Source organism: Nomascus leucogenys, chromosome 7b (genome assembly GCF_006542625.1).
Source record: "Nomascus leucogenys isolate Asia chromosome 7b, Asia_NLE_v1, whole genome shotgun sequence".
Classification (NCBI taxonomy): domain Eukaryota; kingdom Metazoa; phylum Chordata; class Mammalia; order Primates; family Hylobatidae; genus Nomascus; species Nomascus leucogenys.
In genome coordinates, this window is record NC_044387.1 from 89,120,858 (window position 1) to 89,135,175 (window position 14,318).

The 14,318-nt window shown below is 42.5% G+C and overlaps 1 protein-coding gene and 1 pseudogene across 5 annotated transcripts in view; both read left to right on the forward strand.

Moving 5' to 3' along the window:
- PALLD (palladin, cytoskeletal associated protein) overlaps positions 1-14,318 on the forward strand; it is a 434,220-nt gene that overhangs the window by 254,796 nt on the left and 165,106 nt on the right. The window lies entirely within an intron of this gene.
- Positions 7,343-7,914, forward strand: LOC100580118 (annotated as a pseudogene).

Sequence of the window (14,318 nt, forward strand, 5' to 3'; positions counted from 1 at the left end):
TCTATGGTGTATTCGTTTCCTATTCTGTAAAACAAATTACCATAGATTTAGTGGCTTAAAACACCCCACATTTAATAAGCTTCATAAGTTCCTGTGGATCAGGAATCCAAGCACAGGTTAGCTGGGTCCTCTGCTTTGAGTCTCACAGGCTGCAATCAAGGTGTCACTCAGGCTGTATTCTCATCTGGAGGCTCAACTGGGGAAGAATGGGCTTCCAAGCTCCTTTAGGTTATTAGCAGAGTGCATTTCCTTGTGGTTATATGACTGGGCCTTGGTTTCTTATTGGCCATTTAATGGAGGCTGCCCTCAGTTCCTAGAGGCCACTCCAGTTGTTTGCCATGTGGCCCTCTCCAGAGGCAGTTAACAGTGTGGCAATTTGCTGCTTCTGCAAGGCTTTCAAGGCCAGCAGGAGTCTCTCTCTAGTCTGCTAAGATGGTGTCATATATGTCATATAATATAATCATGGGAGTGACCTTCCATCACCTTTACCCTGTGACAGAGTTTGGATATATGTCCCTGCCAAATCTCATGTTGAAATGTAATCCCCAGTGTTGGAGGTGGGGCCTGGTGAGAGGTGCTTGGGGCAGGAGGGCAGATCCCTCATGGCTTAGTGCTGTCCTGGCATTAGTGAGTTCTCATTAAAAGTATGTGGCACTTCTCTGCCACTCTCTCTCTCTTGCTCCTGCTCTCACCATGTGACCTGCCTCTTCCTGCTTCACCTTCCACCATGAGTAAAAGCTTCCTGAGGTCTCCTCAGAAGCTGAGCAGATGCTGGTGCCATGCCTGTACATCTTGCAGAAACATGAGATGAATAAACCTGTTTTCTTTATAAATTGCCCAGTCTCAGGTAGTCCTTTACAGAAACGCAAGAACGGCCGAACACACTATATAATGTGACTAATTGAGTGAGTGACTTCCTATCACCTTTTTTAAAAAAATAATTGGTCGAGAGTGCTGGCCCATGCCTGTAATCCCAACACTTTCGGAGGCCAAGGCAGTTGGATCACCTAAGGCCAGAAGTTCGAGACTAGCCTGGCCAACATGGCAAAACCCTGTCTCTACTAAAACTACAAAAATTAGCTGGGCATCGTGGGCACCTGTAATCCCAGGTACTCAGAAGTCCAAGGCAGGAGAATCACTTGAACCCGAGAGGCAGAGGTTGCAGTGAGCCGAGATCATGCCATTGCACTCCAGCCTGGGCAACAAGACTGAAACTCCATCTCAATAACAGTAATAATGATAATTTCAACCTTTACTTTAGGTTCAGGAGGTACATGTGCAGATTTGTTACATGGGGGTATTGTGTGATGCTGAGGTTTGGGGTACAAATGATTCTGTCACCCAGGTAGTAAGCATTGTACCCCAATAGGTAGTTTTTCAGCCCTTGCCCTCTCCCTCCCTCGCCTCTCCTGTCTCATAGACCCCAGTGTCTGTTGTTGCCACCTTTATGTCCATGTGTACCCAGTGCTTAGTTTCCACTTTTTTTTTTTCGAGTTGGAGTCTCACTCTGTCACCCAGGCTGGAGTGCAGTGGCATTATCTCTGCTCACTGCAACCTCCACCTTCCAGGTTCAAGCAATTCTCCCTGCCTCAGCCTCCTGAGTAGCTGAGATTACAGGTGCCTGCCACCACACCCAGCTAATTTTTGTGTTTTTGTAGAGACGGGGTTTCACCATGTTGGCCAGGCTGATCTCAAACTCCTGACCTCAGGTGATTCACCCACCTCACCCTCCCAAAGTGCTGGGATTACAGGCGTGAACCACCACGCCTGGCCAGTTTCCACTTATAAGTGAGAACAGGTGGTACTTGGTTTTCTGTGCCTGTATTAATTTGCTTAGGATAATGGCCTCCAGCCATATCCATGTTGCTGCAAAGGATAAAATTTTGTTCTTTTTTATGGCTGCATAGTATCTCATGGTGTGTATGTACCACATTTTCCTATCACCTTTATATTCTGTTGGTTAAAAACAAGTCACAGTTTCTGTCTATACTGAAGTCCAGGGGATTATACAAAGGTTTGACTTGTGGTTTAGGATATGTTCACCATGTTGCAGAAATTATATATATATTTTTTAACAAAATTGACCACTATTTAGTATGCTTTTTCTTTGTACATGAAGCACTTTTGAAAAAAAGTCACTGACTATAGTCTTAGTTAGCAAGTTGAAGTCAAAGATAGATTTTTCTTCCAACTGCAAGAAAAATTCAGTGAGTTTGGAAGAAAAAAGTTATTCTACTCAGCTGGGTTTGACAGAAACACTATTTCTGTGGCCTCCTGTCCCCACCCCCTAGTTATGCCTTAAGGCCCTTCTCAAATATCTTCTCCAGAAAGACTTTCCTAATACTTCTAACTGGAAGTGTTCTCCATTTTAGTGCCCATTTATTACTGTACTTCCGGTTTACTTTACCATTATTTGGATAGATGATTTGTCTCTGTCTGGATGGTAACTGAAGGTAACAAACTCAGCAAATAGATGTTACATTCATGAGATCACATATTTTATATGTGTGTGTGTGTGTGTGTGTATAGACATACACACACACACACATATATATGTGTGTATATATATATATATTTTTTTTTAAATGGAGTTTTGCTATTGTTGCCCAGGCTGGAGTGTAATGGCACAATCTTGGTTCACCGCAACCTCCACCTCCCGGGTTCAAGCGATTCTCCTGCTTCAGCCTCCTGAGTAGCTGGGATTATAGGCATGTGCCACTACGCCTGGCTAATTTTGTATTTTTAGTAGAGACAGGGTTTCTCCATGTTGGTCAGGCTGGTCTCAAACTCCCAACCTCAGGTGATCTGCCTGCCTCAGCCTCCCAAAGTGCTGGGATTACAGGTGTGAGCCACCGTGCCCAGTCCACATATTATATTTTCGAAGCCTCTCAGGCAGTATAATACATGCTAACATAAGGTTTGATTAATTATAAAAGCAATTAATTTTAGGTATTGGGACACACTAAAATCTATCCAGTGTAGATTACCACACTGGGAGAGCAATAGCCTGTCATAGCAGCTTGGCAATCAGATAGCCCTGAGATCCATGCCTGACATCTCCAATTAATGGCTGTGTGACCTGGAGCAAGAAACTTAATGTCGCTAAATCTCACTTTCCTTAATAGAGTCATTACTGAATAAATATCAAGCTGTTCTTAATATCAACTTGGAAGCATTAACATTTCTTAACACAGTTCACCCCAGGGCATGGACTCCACAGTTTAACCTCATCTCCAGGAGGTTAGCATGCACATGTATCATGTTCATTTGGTAGGACAGTAACCTGCTAGCAAATGTAGACTAAATAAACACTGGATCATTCCTACAGTTCTTTATAAATAGTCTCCATCTTTGGTTGTGATTTTAGTGGTTAGAATACTAGAAAAAGAGTGGGTAGAGGGACAGGACATAAGGAATTCCATGTTAATCAGTAGCATGGGAAGGCTGGTCATTTTCACAAAACCAAGGGAGATGAAATAAAATTGTCCTAAACACTGTTCTGAGGATTACACAGAACATGAAAGCCTGCTTGGAGTGAGTCAGAGCTGGGATGTTATGACAGATCCGGGTGATGTTGAACACTCAGTCCTCCTTGCCAAATGTAGGAATTCACAAGATCAGGTTCAAACTAAAAGTCAATTTCTTGTAGGCTGGGCGCTCACGGCTATAATCCAAGCACTTTGAGAGGCCAAGGCGGGTGGATTGCTTGAGCACAGGAATTCAAGACCAGCCTGAGCAACATGGCGCAACTCTGACTCTACAAAAAACTCCAAAAATTAGCTGGGCTTGGCAGCATGCGCCTGTAGTCCCAGCTACTCAGGAGGCTGAGGTGGGAGGATCACTTGAGCCCAGGAGGCTGAGGTTGCAGTGAGCAGAGATCACGCCACTGTAGTCCAGCCTGAGGAAGACCCCGCCTAAAAAAAAAAAAAAAAAAAAAAAAAAAAAAAGTCTATTTCTTAAATACCATGCTAGAGTTATTTTCATTCCTTGCAGTCATCAGTTCCCATAATTTTCTTGATAAAAGGCAGATGTTGCTTTTCCATAGAATAGAGATGGTTATCTTGGCCAAGGTGTTTATGCAAGAGTGCGGGTACTAAGATATTCTAGATTTGTACCTTTTTAAAAGTCTGTTGTACAGTTCTGTGTTCTGAGATTAGGTGGCATTGTGGTTCCCCTTTAAATTTTTTATTCTGTTTCCACAGAGAATATCCTGATAACTATTCCATGCATATGATAACATTGGCATCTATATACTTTGAAAATATGGTAGTAATTTTTTTTGCCATTTATATCTACTGGTGACCTCCATAACTTGAAGCTACTTTTTAGTGACCACAAAACTTACTTAAATTCCCAATGTATATTGATTACTATTTCCAGTACCTAAAATCTTTTAAAACTTATAGTATAAATAATTACAAAATAACTTTGAGGAGAAATTTAGAGAGTGAAAAGAGTAAGAGAGAAGAGAAAGAAGAGGAGGAGAAGAAAGAGGAGGCAGCCTAGACTTGTGACCAAAGCTTTTACATGGGGTGAAAAAAAGCTAAACTATATTAAGAGTACATTTATGAGACAATGGCAAAGCGAACAAGCAAGAGAAAGGATTTTGGCAAATCTCAGTTGACATTACGAAAACTCTCATTGCTTATCCTTGGAGGAAATATAGCAGCCACCTGACTAATGCTAGAGAAGACTCTCCCCTCTTGATATCAATAAACTAATCCCCACCTTACATGCCATTTAAGTACAAGGAGAAAGTAGGGAGGTATATAGGCTTGTAGTTCTTTTAATATTTGAGAACCCATTTTGGCCCCAAGTTCAGACACCTCAACATTTCTGTCATTAACCTTCTTCCCTCCCTCCTTCCCCTGCTTCCTGACCCCCCAAACCCACCCCTTTGTCTCTCTCTCCCTCCCACCCTCTCCTCCTCCTCTTCCCTTGCTTCTGAGTTGGGAGGGATTTGAGAAGAATGAACCCATGCCACTCCACCCTAGCCAGCATTCAAGGTGGCCCCATGAACCTTGTCTTCTGGTATTCATGCTTTTTCTGTAGTCTCCTCCCATATGGACTCAGAGTTGGTCTGTGTAATTCACAGGTATAGTGGGGGTGACAGTGTGTCACTTCCAAGGCTGGGTTAAAAAAATGCATAGTGGCTTCCTACTTGTGCCCTCTCTGTCAACTTCCATTTTGGGAGGATGCTCACTCGTCCTGTGTAGAGGCCCATGCGGATAGGAACTGGGGCCTCCCAATGATGACCAGCACCAACTTGCCAGCCATGTGACCAAACCACCTTGGCAATGGATCCTTCAGCCATAGTCAAGCCTTTAGCTGACTGTGGCCTTGATCAACATCTTGACTGCAAACTCATGAGAGACACAGAGCCAGAACCCCCAGCTAGACCACTGCCAAATTCTTGCCTCAGAGAAACCATAAGAGACAGTTAATGCTTATTGTTGTTCTAAGCCAATAAATTTTGGGGTAATAGGTTATGCAACAAGTACATACTATATAATAGGTATGCAACAGTATACAATAATACAGATACTTTAAAAGTCAGAAATCTAAGGATAAAAAATTCAGAGCTTTTTAAATAAGAATATTATCTCCCTTGAGTATTTAGAGCCTCTAGTAATTGTCCTTGTAGAATTTGAAGAAGGATGCAAACTTTCCTTCTTTGTTATTTAGAGAAAATGTGTAACAAAACCTATAAGAAATCACTGCTAATCTATACTTCAGAAGCCTCATCTCCTGCTAACATTTTTGGCAAAATATCAGTGCTCTTCCATTGTGTGTGTTTAAAGTTTTAGTCATCCTTACTTAGTTAAGATGGTTATATATGAGTATACCTTTTAGTTAACTTCCTTTTGACACATGGTTTATTTCATGCCTAAGGTAATGATTGATGTTTATTCAAATGAGCTGATGTGCATGCAAGTTCCTCAGTGCGATACAGTAAAATTACTATTGACATCTTCCAGAACAAAACTGAGATAAGATCCTAATTGTGGATTTCCAAGTATTACTTTTCAAATACTGTTACATTATGCTATTATTTTCCATTCTGGTGCTTCTTAAGCTCATTACATGGTGATGATTTGTATACGGGAACAGTCTGAAGAAAAACAATTGTGTGATTTTAGATAAAATCAGGATTCAACCAAGATATGGAGTATCTCAAAGTAAAATGTGCTATTTCCATCTCACTGACTCACTCCCATCTTTCTGTTCAGTGTTTGGCTCCAAGTCCTTAAACATTCATTCCATACACACTATACAGATGTTCAAAGAATGCCTAGCGTGCATTGCTTAGGGCTCAACTGTGCTAAGCATTATTCCACACATGGGGATGGAACAATGAACAAGACAAAGGCTCTGCCCTCGTGAAGTTTACATTTTAGTCTGGGAGACAGTTAATAGGAAAACAAGTATAAAACAATGTAATATGGGATATTGTTAAGTACTAAAAAGAAAAGGGTGACTGGGCGCGGTGGCTCACGTCTGTAATCCCAGCACTTTGGGAGGCCGAGGCGGGTGGATCACGAGGTCAGGAGATTGAGACCATCCTGGCTATCGTGGTGAAACCCTGTCTCTACTAAAAATACAAAAAACTTAGCCAGGCGTGGTGGTGGGCACCTGTAGTCCCAGCTACTCGGGAGGCTGAGGCAGGAGAATGGCACGAACCCAGGAGGCGGAGCTTGCAGTGAGCTCACATCGCACCACTGCACTCCAGCCTGGGAGACAGAGTGAGACTCCATCTCAAAAAAAAAAAAAAAAAAAAAAAACAGGGTAGAGGGATAGACAATGGCTGCAAAGTTGAGGGATCTAATTTAGATGGAGATCAAGGGAGTAAAATATGGGCAGGGACTTGAATTATATAAAAAGAGCAAACCATGCAGAGATCTGGGGGAAGAACATGTCTAACAGGGAAAGATCACGTTTTTAAGCCCTGAGTGAACAGAAGCTTGACATGTGGGAGCTTAAGAGTAAGAGATGATAGAGGCTGTCAGAGTGCATAGGACATGATGGGGAAGGGGGATACAGTAGAAGATGAGATTGGAGAAATAAACAGGAAACTTGCAAGCCAGGGTAAGGACTTTGGTGTCTATTCAATGTATGATGAGAAGCCACAAGAAAATTCCAAGCAAAGAAGTTATATGATCTAATTTAATTTTTTAAATAGCACACTTGGCAGCTGCATGAAGAATAGTCTGGAGGTAGCGAGAAAGCCAGCAAGACCCCTTGAAGGGTTACTATAGTTCAGGCCAGAAACCATGGTGGTTTGTGGGGTGGAAGTAGTTAGTGGAGGCAATAAGAAGTGATGGGAGCTGCATCTGCTGCAAGAATGAAGGCTATTCTCAGTGATCAGACTGTCCACATTCCAGAAAATGTCGACATCACTCTGAAGGGACACAGTTCTTGTGAAAGGCCCCAGAGGAGCCCTGCAGAGGGACTTCAGTCACGTCAGTATAGAACTCGGGCTCCTTGGAAAGAAAGAGCAGAGGCTCCGGGTTGACAAATGCTGAAAAGATAGGAATTGGCTGCCATGCGTGCTATCTGTAGTCATGCACAGATGATGATCAAGGGCATTACACTGGGCTTCTGTGACAATATGAGGTCTCTGTGTGCTCACTTCCCCATCAATGTCATTATGCAGGAGAATAGCTCTATTGCAGAAGTCAGAACTTTCTTGAGCGAAAAATATATCTGCAGGGTTCGAGTGAGCCCAGGTGTTGCTTGTTCAATATCCCAAGCTCAGAAAGATGAGTTCATCCTTAAAGGAAATGACATTGAACTTGTTTCAAATTAAGCTGCTTTGACTCAGCAAACCACAACAGCTAAAAACCAGGATATCAGAAATTTTTGGATGGTATCTATGTCTCTGAAAAAGGGACAGTTCAGCAGGCTGATGAGTAAGATCTAAGAGTTGTACAGCTACAGAAACAAGATGTCAGATAATTCCTAAGACCTATTTGTGATATTTTAATAATGTAATGAAAGACAGCTATTGAAAAATAAAGTAGTGATGAGCTTTCAGGACATGAATGATGGGATTTTCTGATGGCTAGCACTCAGGATGGAAGGGAAAGAAAAGGATCGAGGATAACTGTTGAGTTTTGGCCTAAGAACTGCATGAAAGGTGGTATTATTTATGGATGTGGTGAACAGTAAGAGAGAGCAATTTGGGACGTGGAAGAGAACCAAGAGATCTGTGGCCAGGTTAAGTTTGAGGTGTGTTTATAGATTTCCATATGGGAATGTCAAGCAGGCAGCTCGAAATACAAATCACAAAAATGTTGGACTCAAGCTATAAACTTGAGAGTCACCACAGGAGAAATTGTGTTTAAGGCCATGAGACTATTTGCTGTCTCTTAAGACAGTGAATGTAAATAGAAAGAAGTTCTAAGAACCAGCCTTGAAGCACTCTAGCATTAGAGGCCGAAGGTGAAAAGGGGTACCCAGTAAGATGGAAAGCCCAGAAGAGTTTCCAGATGAGGACGATGTTTCAGGAAGAAAAGAAATGAGTGATCCATTTTATCAATGCTACACAGTATCCAAAACAAATGAGGACTGAGAATAATCTTTTGAATTGGACAAGACGAGGTCCTGGTTGACATTCCAGGAAGGGGCCGAGACGGCAACCTGAGTGAAGTGTGTTGAAAGAATGAAAGGTAGGAAAGTAGACACCATGAAATGCAAACAGATCTTTCAAGGAATTAGCTGTGAGGACAAACAGAAAACTGATACAGTACCCAGCTGGAAATGTTGATTTCCTCAGATTTCTTATCTACAAGGTGACAAATTTTAGATAACTTCTAAATCCCAATGTATTACATTGCCAAGTCAAAAAAAACATCCTAGGGTGAGTGCCTGAAAGGCTAAATTGTGAAAAAGAGGAGTCATTACTCGGGTTGCTGATGCCCTAAATATGATGGTGTCATTACCGACTTGGGGGGGGTGCTGGCATCATTTGTGTCCAGTGCCCATGTAATGATTTGAGATGACAATGGAAACATTAAGAAATAATTTAAATCTTCTATTATGAGAACGACTCCCATTTATTAGTTTACTTATAGCCATTTCTGTGATTCAAATGAGCATTATGATTATTTTCTGACAGAAAGAACTAAATCTCAGGACAGTCCCATGTCCATCTGTAATTAGACCTCATGGCCAGAGGGCCACAACGGTGAGGTATGTGACACATCACTTCTGGGCTGCTGTAGCTGTTGGCGGCATGACGACTAAGTGAAAATGACAACGGCAATAGTAACAGATGTCATCATACCACTTTAGAATTTACAAAGCCTTTTCATTAAAATTAACATATTTAGGCCGGGTGCGGTGGCTCACGCCAGCACTTTGGGAGGCCGAGGTGGGAGGATCACTGGAGGTCAGGAGTTCCAGACCAGCCTGACCAACATGGCGAAACCCGTCTCTGCTAAAAATACAAAAATTAGCTGGGTGCGGTGGCACATGCCTGTGATCCCAGCTATTTGGGAGGCTGAGGCAGGAGAGTTGCCTGAACCTGGGAGCCGGAGGTTGCAGCAAGCTGAGATTACACGACTGCACTCCAGCCTGGGCAACAGAGCGAGACTTCATCTTAAAAAATAATAATAACATATTTAATCATAGGGACCATTTAAAATGCTCTTTCATTTATATTAAATTAGTTCTCCAACTCTGACAGTTTGAGCATGGTTGGCCCAGCTATCCTGATGGCTCCTTCTCGCTATTTTTTTTTTTAAGTGTTTACAACTCATCTTTTCAAGCTCAAGAGCTGTTGCTTTGAAGAGGATTTGAATAAGCATCTGAAACTGTTGGCTCAGATATTGATCCAACTCAAATTTCCAAAGCTGCTACCAGAATACTTTTCCCATACAGATCCAAAATGAATGTGAAATGCTGCCTGTCCTCTTTCTCCTGTCTTCCTTTCAGTGACTCCACTTTCTCTACAGTGGCCCTCCATGTCAGGCAGCCCTTCTAAAGAACCCACTGCTTGGGTGTGTGTGTGTTCCACACGTTGCATTCAGAAGGCACATCCATGCATCTCAGGTTCTTCAGCATGAATCATGCAAACTTGGTGAACCATAAACCTCTCCCTGTGGATATGAGTTTGTTGGTATTTTAGTCTGCTTGGAAACAGTCTGAGAAACATTAAACCCAGCTTTTTTGAGGTTAGCCCAAATTATTTTTTTAGACTAGAGAAAAAAAAATATTATGTCTCCTAAGGAAACTTGTAACCACGAACAGTAAATTTTAAATGTTTTAAAATGTTTTTTTCCCCCTCCCACATCCCTCACTTGTGCATAGTTGAAATCCCTAGTTTCTCTCACCAAGAAATACTACATGCTAGACTCACAGATCCATGGGCTGGGCCTGTGCAAATGGATTTCTTAGATTAAAAGTATAAAAACAAGGCTGGGCATGGTGGCTCATGCCTGTAATCCCAGCACTTTGGGAGGCCAAGGCGGATGGATCACCTGAGGTCAGGAGTTCAGACCAGCCTGGCCAACATGGTGAAACCCTGTCTCTACTAAAAATACAAAAAAAACTTAGCCGGGCATGGTAGCGGGCACCTGTAATCCCAGCTACTCAGGAGGCTGAGGCAGGAGGATCACTTGAACCTGGGAGGCGGAGGTTGCAGTGAGCCGAGATTGTGCCATTGCACTCCAGCCTGGGTGACAAGAGTGAGACTCCATCTCAAAAAAAAAAAAAAATTATATATATATATATATATATATATATATATATATATATATACACACAATATATGCTTCATTATACTGACCCCACCGATCTTATCCTTTCTCTACTTTTCCAGTTCAATCATCCCCTAAGTATTCATGTATAGTAGGATTTTAAAATGCACAGTACCATTTACGTGCAGAAAAGCACCTTTATTTATAAAATATGAATTCACCTTGCTCTGCTTGGCAGGAAGGTACCTAGACCTCACTCACCTATTCAAGGAAACTGAGTCACTTCCTGTTTCAAACCACAATTTTTCCAGGTTAACTCAATCTCTGTAGCATTTACCATACCCGGCTTCAAAGGACCCCACCCATCCATCCTTTCTTTGTTTCTTTGGGGAAAGAGGAACCTGTGAGAAGAAGAAAACCACAGGGAAATCAGACTTTGAGTTTGGAGAAGAATAAGAGAGCATTATAAAGTGATAAAACCTAAACATGGTTCATTAGGAAAGAGTGACTAAAATTCTAATCCTGTGCGGGTCCAGGATTATGAGGGAAGCAAAAAGAATGCCACTGACACTAGAATAGAATATTTCCTGCTGGGCGCAGTGGCTTATGCCCATAATCCCAGCACTTTGGGAGGTGGAGGCAGTGGATCGCTTGAACCCAGGAGTTTGAGACCAGCTGGCCAACATGGTGAAACCCCATCTTTGCTAAAAATACAAAAATTAGCCAGATGTGGTGGCACACGCCTGTAATCCCAGCTACTGGGGAGGCTGAAGCATGAGAATTGCCGGAATCCAGGGGGCAGAGGTTGCAGTGAGCTGAGATGGCACCACTGCACTCCAGCCTGGGTGACAGAGACTGTCTCAAAAAAAAAAAAGCAAGTTATGTGCTGTCACAACTGCAAGGCATGAGGCCTCTCTCCCTCCCTGGCGTTTCCACATGGCACTTCCCCCTGTGTTTGACGTGTCAGCCTCTGTCCACATTGCAAATCTCCTCTGACTTCCAGCCTCAGTCTCTGCACAGACTCTGCCCTCCTCATCTTGGCTGCAGGGTTGTCAGGTTCTTTGGCCTTCTCATCTCACAGCCACAGGAGCGTTTGGGAACTTGTGATTCTCCCTCGTTCCCAGCTCTGGCAGTGGGTGCGGGGGGCCTAAACACAGCCAGCCCCTTGGTTACCTTACTGTGACTACCTCCTTTTGGCTCCGGGCTCGGTGACCTACTTCCAAGTACCAAATTGCAGCATGGGACTTTTCTGATTTTCACTTCCCCCTCAAATCTATGAGGTTTCTATGATCTCTTTCATCTCTTCTCTTTCTCGTGAGTTACTGGGAAGTAGGGGCATACCGGGTGCCTCAGAAGGAACCCAAGTAGCAATTTCACCATAGTCTTATCCCTCCAAATTTCTCCTAAAAAATATTCCCCCAGTCCAGGATTTTTACTACTTCCCTCTGTGGAGAGAAACCCCATGTCTAACATCTGTCTCACCCAAGAGCATGCTGGAAAATTCTTTGGCTTCAGTGTCCAAAGATTGATTCTGGATATTGAATGTCCAGCTATGGGAAACCAAGAAAAGACTTTTCTGTTTTCTCCTTCAGGTACCTGGTTCTTGAAATTGAAACCTAGACACTTATGCCTATTGTTTTACTTGTAACTTTCAAAATCTATTTTGATGTCAAAATGGAACAATGGTTTCTTGTTATCCATTGAGTTCTGCCCTTCTCAAGAAGTATGGATGGCTCAACCTCAGCAGATGGAAAGCTACAGGAAATAGGAATTACCATCTCAAGGAAAAGAAATGTACCTTATTAGAAATGTCCAATGCATTTTTTGTTCTCAGTCATTCTTGCAACCCCAGGACGGACTTGTAAGTCAAAGTGTTTATCAATGTTAAGTTTGAACCAAAGACAAAAATCTCTGTTGTTCTTTCCTTCTTAGTAGTTCTTAAACTACTTATATATTAGAACACTGCTGTGGAGGAAGAAATATTTTTAGTTTTTCATACGGAAAAGTTTTAAGACGCACATTTCCATGGAGTATATTTTTCCCACAGTGTTTTCCAAAGCCGCTGTCTTTAGCTCAGCATTTCTCCAACTGGAAGTTTCGCCAATGAGTCCCCTGTGTTCCTGTGGTCCACTGTAGGGCTACTCTGGAGTCTCTGGCTTATTAGCATGTAAAACTCGGAGATTCTTCCCCTCCAGTTAAAGTCATATCCACAGGATTTACATGAAATATATTATATATGGCACCTTTCTTTGTAAGGTAGCTAGAAAGTGGCTTTGGGAATTTTTTTTCTGAGATGGGTCTCTCTCCATCACCCAGGCTGGAGTGCAGTGGTGCAGTCTCAGCTCACTATAACCTCCGCCTCCCGGGCTCAAGCGATTCTCCTGCCTCAGCCTCCTGAGTAGCTGGGACTGCATGCACCCACCACCACGCCCAGCTATTTTTGTTGTTGTTGTTTGTTTTTTTGTTTTTTGTTTTTTGTTTTGGTAGAGACGGGGTTTCACCATGTTTCCCGGGCTGATCTCAAACTCCTGGGCTCAAGTGATCCACTGCATCCACCTCCCAAAGTGCTGGGATTACAGGCATGAGCCACCATGCCCGGCAGGAAATATTCTATTCTAGTGTCAGTGGCATTCTTTTTGCTTCCCTCATAATCCTGGACCTGCACAGGATTAGAATTTCAGTCATTCTTTCCTAATGAACCATGTTTAGGTTTTGTCACTTTGTAATACTCTCTTATTCTTCTCCAAACTCAGTCTTATTTCCGTATGGTTTTCATTTATAAGGGAAGAAAAGAAAAGACAAGTCTATTTTTAGGGATCCTTTAAAAATTCATTTTGTAATAGTCATAAACATTGCGAAGTAACTTGGGACTCATATGTACAAATTCTGATTATTTTAAATTGCTTCATGTGATAATTGCAAGCGTTTATTGAGCATTTACATATTACTGAATTTAAAACACATAAAAATGCCATTCTCAGCTGGGCGCAGTGGCTCACATTTGTAATCCCAGCACTTTGGGAGCCAATGCGGGCAAATGGCTTGAGTCCAGGAGTTCGAGACCAGCCTGGCCATCATAATGGAACCCCATCTCTACTAAAAATACAAAGATGAGCCAGGTATGCTGGCATGTGCCCGTCATCCCAGCTACTGGGGAGGCTGAGGTAGGAGGGTTGCCTGAGCCTGGGAGGTTGAGGTTGCAGTGAGCCAAGATTGTGCCTGTGTACTTCAGCCTGGGCAACTGGAGTGAGACCCTATCCCCCCCCAAAAAAGCCATTCTCTGGTGATCATTAAAAAGTCAGGAAACAACAGATGCTGGAGAGGATGTGGAGAAATAGGAATGCTTTTACACTGTTGGTGGGAGTGTAAATTAGTTCAACCATTGTGGAAGACAGTGTGGCGATTCCTCAGGGATCTAGAACTAGAAATACCATTTGACCCAGCAATCCCATTACTGGGTATATACTCATTGGATTATAAATCATTTTACTATAAAGACACATGCACACATATGTTTATTGCAGCACTGTTCACAATAGCAAGACTTGGAACCAACCCAAATGCCCATCAGTGATAGACTACATAAAGAAAATGTGGCACATATACATGATGGAATAC